At 43.3% G+C, this 9,962-nt stretch overlaps 1 protein-coding gene and 2 long non-coding RNA genes across 3 annotated transcripts in view; all 3 read right to left on the bottom strand.

The window, feature by feature from the left end:
* LOC309523254 (uncharacterized protein) overlaps positions 1-9,962 on the bottom strand; it is a gene marked incomplete at both ends in the record, with an annotated part of 611,327 nt that overhangs the window by 164,016 nt on the left and 437,349 nt on the right. The window lies entirely within an intron of this gene.
* The window catches only part of LOC309523358, a 432,302-nt gene that overhangs the window by 27,288 nt on the left and 395,052 nt on the right, over positions 1-9,962 (bottom strand). The gene's annotated exons all lie outside the window — the stretch shown is intronic.
* Positions 2,294-3,198, bottom strand: LOC309523353. The gene is made up of 2 exons (XR_014215323.1): positions 3,130-3,198; positions 2,294-2,895 (listed from the first exon to the last, which is right to left on the bottom strand). It is a non-coding gene; the product is annotated as an uncharacterized lncRNA (long non-coding RNA).

Here is a 9,962-nt window from a genome sequence, read left to right as displayed (position 1 = left end):
TGTAGCATACATAAAAAAAGTTCTATCCTTTTTTAACACCTTCTGGCCGACAATGCCCAGAAGGAAGGCCTCTGGTTTCTTGGGAAAGGTGTACTTAAACACCTTTTTTAACTCGTTATAGATCATTTCCCAAAAGGCCTTCAATCTTGGACAAGTCCACCAGAGGTGAAAGAATGTCCCTTCAGCCTCCTTGCATTTCCAACATTTATTATCAGACAAATGGTATATCTTAGCGAGCTTGACTGGGGTCATGTACCACCTGTATACCATTTTCATAATGTTTTCTTTCAAGGCATTACATGCCGTAAACTTCATACCGGTGGTCCATAACCTTTCCCAGTCCTCAGACATAATATTGTAACCAATGTCTTGAGCCCATTTTATCATGGCTGATTTAACTGTCTCATCCTGAGTGTTCCATTTAAGCAGCAAGTTGTACATTCTCGATATTACCTTGGTCTTTGGTTCTAACAACTCTGTCTCAAGTTTCGATTTTTCCACCTGGAATCCTATTTTTTTATCTAGCTTAAAAACCTCATTAATTTGGGCATAATGTAGCCAATTTTGCACCTTATCCTTTAATTTTTCAAAGCTCTGCAACCTCCAATTACCTCCAATGTTTTCTATTATTTCCCAATATTTCGGCCAATATGCCTCCATATTGGATGTTTTCCGAGCTTTGGCCTCTATTGGTGAAATCCACCTCGGGGTTTTACTTTCCAATAAGTCTTTGTATTTTTTCCAGACCATAAATATTGCTTTTCTGACAATATGGTTTTTAAACATTCCATGTGTTTTCCCCTTGTCATACCACAAATACGCATGCCAACCTAACGAATTATTAAAGCCTTCCAGATCTAGGACATCAGTGTTTTCCAATAAAATCCAATCTTTCATCCAGCAGAAGGCCGCAGCTTCATAGTATAACCTTAAGTCCGGCAGGGCAAACCCCCCTCTCTCCTTTGCATCAGTTAGTATTTTAAACTTTATTCGGGGCTTTTTGCCCTGCCAGACAAATTTAGAAATGTCCTTCTGCCACTTTCCGAAACAATCCACTCTGTCCACAATCTGCAAGGCCTGGAACAAAAACAACATTTTTGGCAAAACGTTCATTTTTATAGCTGCAATTCGGCCTAACAAGGATAGTTTCAATCTTGACCAAATTTCTAGATCTTTTTTAACTTCTGACCAACATTTTTCATAATTATCTTTAAATAAATTCAAATTCTTGGAGGACAGATTGACCCCCAGGTATTTCACTTTTTTAACAATGTTTAGTTCTGTTTCCTTCTGAAACCCCTCTGTTTCAGTAACCGTCAAGTTTTTCCCTAACACCTTAGTTTTTTGTTTGTTCAGCTTAAAACCCGCCACCCGACCAAATTTCTGAATCAATTCCAAAACTCTTTTTGTACTAGGTTCTGGCTCCTGTAATGTTAAAACCAAGTCATCTGCAAATGCTTTCAGTTTATATTGTTTCGCTCCGACCCGTATTCCTTGTACCTGCCGATCCTCCCTTATCATATTCAGCAAAACCTCCAGGACTGAAATAAACAACAGAGGGGATAGGGGGCACCCCTGGCGTGTTCCTTTTTCAATATGAAGTTCTTCTGTCACCACATTGTTCACTATCAACTTAGCTTTTTGTTCTGAATAGATTGCCTCTATTCCATTCTCAAACCCCCTTTGTGGGAGTCATAGCCATGGTAAAGGCTTGTAATATTGCAGGGTGCCCCCTGACCTCGGCTGACCAGCACTCTGAGCTTTACAATGTATTGGAATGCATGACCTCATATGGAGTTATGTCCCCCCCCCTCTGGGCTATGTAACCCTATATGGTTTGTGGGTGGGTAAAAGCTTGACCGGATGAGGTAACGTGAGACATTGGAATGCAGCCATGCGGCTGGAGAGGAACAAAGAGTAATAAACGGACTGGAGGAAGAGGTGAAGTCTGATATTGAGCTGCCTCCATCCATGGAAAGATTACTAGCCTCAGTGTCTTTATTTTATGCCCCAAAAAGCACCATTTGTAACGGCAGGCTCCGACAAGTGGTGCCCCCTGTGTGAGGCTAACTTAAACGTGTGAGGCAAACTTAAAAGTGTGAGGCAACTTAAAGAAAAGAGGCAAACCTGAAGCAAACAGTCTGAAGCAGACTAAGAGGATTTTAAAAGAAACTGTGAGAGGATTTTTGATCCAAGCAGTGGTTATCATCGGCTCACTACGTCCGGCAAGGATTGCAAGCGCTAATCATCTTAAAAAGATCCCGGTGAGTCCGATCCCTTCTCTTCTCTTCTATTATATTGATTTTTGAAAAATGGGCAGCTCCTTGACTACTCCACAACAGAAGTTTTTAAAAGGCTTAAAATTTCTCCTCTCCTCCAACAAATTGGAAGTTCCAGAGGGTGATTTGATACAGCTCATTCTGGCTATTGATGAACATTCTCCCTGGGACTTGGGTGTAATTGCAAATGGGACTTGGGAACTGAAACTTTGGGACAAGATTGGTGAACATTTTCATGAGCTCCCCAGCATCAGTACTCGGATCTTAAATGCATGGTGCAAGGTTCATTACGCCATGGGTTCTTTATCACCAAAAAATATCTCCCTGGCTGCATTGCCAGCACAACCTTCAGCTTCTTTAATTCAGTCTGCTGTTCTGCCATCTGTTCCAATCCTTGCCCTGCCAGCAGAAGCTCCAGACCCCAAACCTCCATACTGCAGTTCCTCACTAGAGGACCCAATCCTGCAAAAATACCGTGGTCTGGCTGGAAATAATCCAAATCTTTCAGAGGCAGGAGCAGCTACCCATTTTCAACGTGCAGTCCTTGCCTGTTCCTTAATTCAGGATACTATGGCATTCCCTGTCGTTGTGCCCCCTGCTGGTGCTCCAGCAGGAACTCAAGCCCAGCACCAACCTTTTGACTTTAAAATCTTGAAAGAGCTCCAATTGTCAGTCAGGACAAATGGACTTCAAGCACCATTCACACAGGCGCTTTTGGAAGCCACATTAGCCCAGCTGTTGGTGCCAGATGACATCAAGCTTTTGGCACGTACAGTTTTACCTCCATCAGCTGGTGTATTATTTGCTCATGAATGGGAAATCGCCTGTCGTGGTTATGCTCCTGCCTTACTGCAACAAGCAAGAGGGAATAATCCTAATATTACCCTCGCAGATGTGATGGATGCTATGATGGAGCGTGATCCCTTCGCTCAGGCTTCAGTACAAGCCACACTGCTGCAGATCTTATTGAGGGATACTGCTCTTGCTGCTAAACAAGCAATGATAAAAATCCCAGAACCCACCAGTATTCAATCAAGGTGGGGTTCAATCAGGCAAGAGGCAAGAGAGTCATATTCTTCCTTCATGGACAGGCTGCTTACAGCAGTGAGTCATCAAATTGAAAATCCTGAAGCCAAACAAATAATTATCAAACAATTGGCCTTTGAATATGCCAATGAGGATTGTAAGGTTGCATTAAGACCGAAAATACACAATCCTGCCACAGACACAGCAGCCATGCTTCGCATTTGTCAGTCTGGTGATACAGCCACCCACAAGATTCATTTGCTAGCAGCAGCGCTCAATGAAAACCAGCCTGTAGCCACCAATACAACGTTTCCAGCATGGCAAACCAGGATCACCGATACCCCAGGGTGGGCAGAACAGTGGCCTCCACCAAAAGGAAAATCCGCAGCAATGGCACCATCCTGTTTCTGAACAGCTTATTTCTGAACAATTGACTTTCGGCCACATTGAACCATGTTCATCCCACTGGCTCCAGCAGACAGGGAACAGTTTGCTTTTACATTGCCAGTATATCACAATTCGCAGCCCATCCAACGATATCAGTGGATTGTCCTGCCTCAAGGCATGCGGAACTCCCCTACACTTTGTCAACATTTTGTGGGTGAAGCATTGAAACCTTTCCGCATGCGCCACCTAGAGGTGCTGCACACGAGCTGCACCTGGCCATATTTGCTACACCATTGTTGCCAACAGGAAATTTATATGCTCAGGCGGAACAAGAAGAAGACTATCTGCATTATAGAATGGCTACATCTACCGCACACCCCACCCAAAAAACATTTATTCCATAATTGAATCCACATCAGACATTGTTATCAAAGGACGTTCATGAACAATAGCTTTGAGCGGTTATGATGTTACATCCGTATATCTACCTTTTTCACAGACTGAACAGCAGCATTTTTTGATCACAAATGCTGCCGTGCAAATTGCTTTAGCTGATTTTATAGGTGTCATCATTTTTAATCCTCCAAAGGATGACCGTTTGACATTTCTGGCACAGGTCACCTATGTTTTGGCTACCTCCTTGTCTCTCACACCTCTCCCCTCTGCACTAACCCTCTTCACGGATGGAACGAAAAGTAGGGGGGTGGTGACATGGGAGGAGGGAGGAAAATGGAAATGCTTATTTACCCCTCCGCAGTCCTCTGCCCAGCGAGCCGAGCTAGCGGCTGTGATTCTTGCCTTTCAATCCTTTCCTACTCAACCTTTCAATCTTATTGTGGATACTCAGTATGTATATCGCCTTTTTGCTATTTTACCAATATCTTATATAACTCCTTCCTTGGATTCTGACTTGTTTTCCTTGTTTCTTGCCCTGCAGGCCTTACTTCAGCACAGAGAGTTCCCTTATTATGTTGCACATCTTCGCTCCCACACATTGCACCCACGGTATTTAGCAGAGGGCAATGCAAGAGCAGATGCGGCATTGAAGAACATTTCTGCCTTTTCTCTCTTTTCTGATCCTATACTATGCCATAACACCTTTCACCTTCCTGCGAAAGCATTGGCAAAGCATTTTTCTATTCCCTTGGCCCAAGCAAGGGATATAGTTTCCCAATGTGCTTCTCAGCTGGCCATTCCTTTTGATGCTGTCAATCCTAGGGGCACGTCTGCATTGGCGTGTTGGCAGATGGATGTCACACACACACCTGTGTTGGCTCCACTCTCCAAGGTTCACCTCACAGTGGACCCCCACTCTGGATTCATATGGGCTACGCCTATGAGGGGGGAAACAGTTCGGCATGTCATTCAGCACACTATCCACTGTTTCTCAGTCATGGGTAAACCTGCGCGTATCAAAACTGATAATGGTCCAGCATATATTTCTAAAACATTTTCGGAATTTTGTATGTTGTGGAATGTGAAATTAACTCATGGCATACCCTTTAACTCCACAGGTCAAGCTATAGTGGAAAGAGCACACCTGACGTTCAAAACACTATTGCTTAAACAGCTTGGCGGCCGAAGCATACCAACAGCAGATATCCCTTTGGCTGTTCACCAGGTTCTTTGTGTACCTAACCACTTTTTATATCCATATCTTAGGACCCATAACCCCACTGAATTGCATTTTAGGAAGGAGGAGGCACTCCCCCACCCCTTGGTGGTGTACCGACGTTTGCCTGATCCCCCGTGGAATGGACCTGTCCCGCTGATCACGTGGGGACGAGGGTACGTGGCAGTGGGCGTCGAGGACAAGCCTTTGTGGGTTCCAGCTCAATGCGTGCGGCCATGCCGAGCCACTTTAACCGCGGATGCGCCTTCCTAACCATTTGCCTTGCCATCCTTTGCTGCACCATTATACAAGGAAGAGAAGCAGACGACCCAGTCCAGTTGAAACCACCATATTTCACCTTATCGGCTGGCAAGCAGCTGTCGCCTGAATCCTACTCTGGCTGGCAGCATCCACGGCTCAGCCACTCTCGAACTATAAGAACAGCATTGTTGAATAAGACTTTTAGGGTAGAAAATTATCATAAGATATGGAGGAATAATATTTTTGTACAAGATATGATTATGTTTACCAGTTTATTGCATGCTTCTAAATGTTGGTTATGTATGCACATGCCACCCTTTTGTGAGTCATTCAGGCATAATGCTTCATGATGTGTCTGTCAATGGATCTTTTCAATTTACAAATATTATATCCCCTAAGCAATCTTTTGGCCCCCAGTACACTTGACCCTCCATGAGTCTGCACCCATTTATTTTCAAAATAAGGAGGGGAAAGAATCATGGGGCATATATCCAAACTGTCAATATACATTGAAATTCACTTTTAATAGCTCTTGTTCTCTTACAGGAACATACAATGACCAATCTCAGTGCTATCTAAGTGACACCAGTGCATGGCTAATAAACTAGAAAAGAAGCTACCATGCAGCTTGGAATCAGAATTCTTATATTCTTGGCTTCCGGATGGAAGTTGGCTTCGACATTTATTGATTTTAGTGATCATTATAGTAGTTATTTGCATTATTTTGTGTTGCTGTATACAATGTATTCCTTCTATAATTTCTGTATGTACTGCATGGTTCTCCAGTCCGCGGCCCGCTTCCGGTCTCACATGAGTCGTCTATCGCACTCGATATAACCGTATTGGTACTGATTAATTAAATAAAGAAAGAGGGCATGTGGGAGTCATAGCCATGGTAAAGGCTTGTAATATTGCAGGGTGCCCCCTGACCTCGGCTGACCAGCACTCTGAGCTTTACAATGTATTGGAATGCATGACCTCATATGGAGTTATGTCCCCCCCCCTCTGGGCTTTGTAACCCTATATGGTTTGTGGGTGGGTAAAAGCTTGACCGGATGAGGTAACGTGAGACATTGGAATGCAGCCATGCGGCTGGAGAGGAACAAAGAGTAATAAACGGACTGGAGGAAGAGGTGAAGTCTGATATTGAGCTGCCTCCATCCATGGAAAGATTACTAGCCTCAGTGTCTTTATTTTATGCCCCAAAAAGCACCATTTGTAACGGCAGGCTCCGACACCCCTTCCCACTCCCATCCCTTCCAAGTTTTTCTTCATAAATTTCCAAGAAATGTTGTCAAAGGCCTTCTCCGCATCAATAAAAATTAACACTGCTTTGGTGTTAATATTTGTTTGTAAAAGTTCCAGAATATCGATAATGTTCCTGGTATTATCATACAAATGTCTACCTGGGAGAAAGCCTGCTTGGTCCTTATGGATTACTTCATTTAGTACTTTTTTAAATCTGTTAGCCAAAACATCCGCAAATATTTTGTAATCCACGTTTAGGAGTGAGATGGGGCGGTAGTTCTTGAGTTGAGTCTTTTCAGTTTCCACTTTAGGTATCAGTGTGATGAATGCTTCTTTCCACGTATCTGGTGCCCTCCCTCCCCCCATAATCTGGTTGCAAACCTCCATTAATGGTTGTATCAAATAGTCTTTTAAAATCCTGTAGTACTTGGAGGTGAGTCCATCAGGGCCCGGAGATTTGCCTAGTTGCATATTCTGAATGGCATCCTCGATTTCCTGTTGTGTTATTTTACAATTCAAGATTGATCTCTTCTCTTGAGATAATTTTGGTAGGCCGTTATCTTTCAAGAATTGTTCTATCTCAGTTGCTTCCTCGGATTCTTGTGTGTACAGTTTTTTAAAGTATTTCTGGAAACACCTTCTAATTTCTCCCGGTTTCTGAATGTTTTTCCCTTCAACTTCTAAGTTGGTGACATAATTTAATTTTTGTCTCTTTTTCAACTGCCAAGCGAGCAGTTTCCCACATTTGTTCGCAGATTCAAAAGATCTTTGTTTCATTTGTTTGATTTTCCATTCCACTTCTTGGTTAATCAATTTCGCATATTGTGACTGGTGAAATTTGATTTCTCTTAAAGTCTCTTTTGATTTTGGATTCACTCTTAATTTTTTCTCTCCATCACTTATCTTCTCCAATATCTTGTCTTTTTTACTATTCCAAAGTTTTTTCTTGATTGTATTCTGTTGTATCAGAAACCCTCTCATAACAGCTTTGCTTGCGTCCCAGATAATTCTTTTTTCCACCGAGGTATTCAAGTTAATTTCAAAATAATCCTTTAAAGTTTTTTGGGCCTTCTTTACGATCTCTTGATCTCTTAACAGGTTGTCATTCATTTTCCATCTGAAGGAGTCGGCAGTAGTAAATCTCATTTCCATTTTCAAAGCGTTATGGTCGGAGCAAGTCTTTGGGCAGATTTCTATTTTTGTAGTCTTAGGTGCCAGCCCTCTAGTTGCCCAGATTTGGTCGATTCTTGTCCATGACAGGTGGGCCTCAGAAAAGAAAGTTCCTTCTTTACCTAGGGGGTTTCTCGTCCTCCATAAATCAATTAGGTCCATATTGTCAGTTAGTTCAAAGAAAGTTTTTGGTAGTCTTCCATCTTTAGTCAGATTCTGATTCTGTGACTTATCCATCAAAGTAGAGACGACCCCATTCATATCTCCCATCATAATGATGTTGGAATAGTCCAGATAGTCCAGTAGTGTCTCATGCAGCTTCTTATAAAATTCTGATTTCCCCTCATTTGGTGCATAGATTCCTAATATCAAAACTTTTTCTCCTTGGGTCGAAATTTCAATAGCCAGGATTCTTCCTTGTTCATCTTTAAACAAAAATTTTGGTGATAGATTCTCTTTGGCGTAAATCACCACGCCTCTCTTCTTGACTCTATCTGATGAAATAAATTCTTGGCCTAATCTTTTATTTGTTAACACCTTCCTGTGTGACCTGGTCACATGGGTTTCTTGCAAGCAAATTATATCCAAATTCTCTTTCTTTAGGATATGGAAGATCCTTTTGCGTTTTTCTGGGGAATTCGCGCCGTTAATGTTCCAACTATACAGCTGCAGAGACATCCTGTGTCAATCTGTTGTTACTCTTGTTGGGTGTCTTCTTTTTTGTCCAAATCCGAGGGTGGTAACTCTTTTCCTGACTCTGGTGGTGGCCAAATAGCTGCCGCTCCTTTCTGCAAGTCTTCTCCGTGGTCGTGTAGGAACTTCTGGCTATCCTCTTTCGTTTTGATTTTTATCTTCTTTCCTTTGTATTTGAATGAGAGGCCTTGTGGGAACTCCCACCTGTAAGGTATTCCGTTACCTCTCAAAAGTCCAGCTAGGTCAGTGTAGTTAGATCTTAGATCCAGTAATTGTTTAGGAATATCCTTGTAAATTTGTGCTCTTCTGTCCTGGATCACAAGTGCTTTATTAAAATGTAGGTCGAGTATCTTGTCTCTCTCCTGCTTAGTCCTTAAAATAATCAAACAGTCTCTAGGTCTGTCCTTCCCGGCAACCCTTCCCACTAGATTTTTCCACTAGATCAGCCCAAAGTCACCATCAGATCAAAGATCATGGCCATGGGCACTGCATCCACCACAAAAATCACCGATCCACGGCTTCCTGGCGAAACCGTGGCCCAAAAACGTGGTTTTCAAGAACAGATCCTCATGGATCCACTCGCTTTCTGCATCGGGCCAACCCAAACTCACCGTCAAATCACATATCATAGTAAGGGGCACAGCCTACACCACAAAAAACTCGGATCCACACCTGCCTGGCCACGCCCTGGCCCAAAAACGTGGTTCTGAACCACAGATCCTCATGGATCCTCACGCTTTTTGCATCGGGCCACCCCAAACTCACCATCAAATCACACATCATGTCCAGGGGCACAGCCTGCACCACAAAAATCACGGATCCACGGCTTCCTGGCCACTCCATGGCCCAAAAACGTGGTTCCGAAGCATGGATCCTCATGGATCCTCACGCTTTTTGCATTGGGCCAACCCAAACTCCCTGACAAATCACATATCATGGCCAGGGGCACAACATCCACCACAAAAAACTCGGATCCACGGCTTCCTGGCCATACCGTGGCCCAAAAACGTGGTTTTGAAGCACGGATCCTCATGGATCCTCACGCTTTTTGCATTCGGCCAACCCAAAGTCACTGTCAAATCACATATCATGGCCAGGAGCACAGCCTGCACCACAAAAAACTCGGATGCATGCCTGCCTGGCCATACCGTGGCCCAAAAACATGGTTTTGAAGCATGGATTCCCATGGATCTTCATGATTTTTGCACAAGATCAGCCCAAAGTCATCATCAGATCAAACATCATGGCCAGGGGCACAGCATCCACCACAAAAATCACGGATCCAT

This window comes from Podarcis vaucheri, assembly GCF_965113315.1.
Source record: "Podarcis vaucheri genome assembly, chromosome: W".
In the NCBI taxonomy this organism is placed as follows: Eukaryota; Metazoa; Chordata; class Lepidosauria; order Squamata; family Lacertidae; genus Podarcis; species Podarcis vaucheri.
Note: the sequence above shows the minus strand (reverse complement) of the source record. Positions and strands in the feature narration are given on the sequence as shown.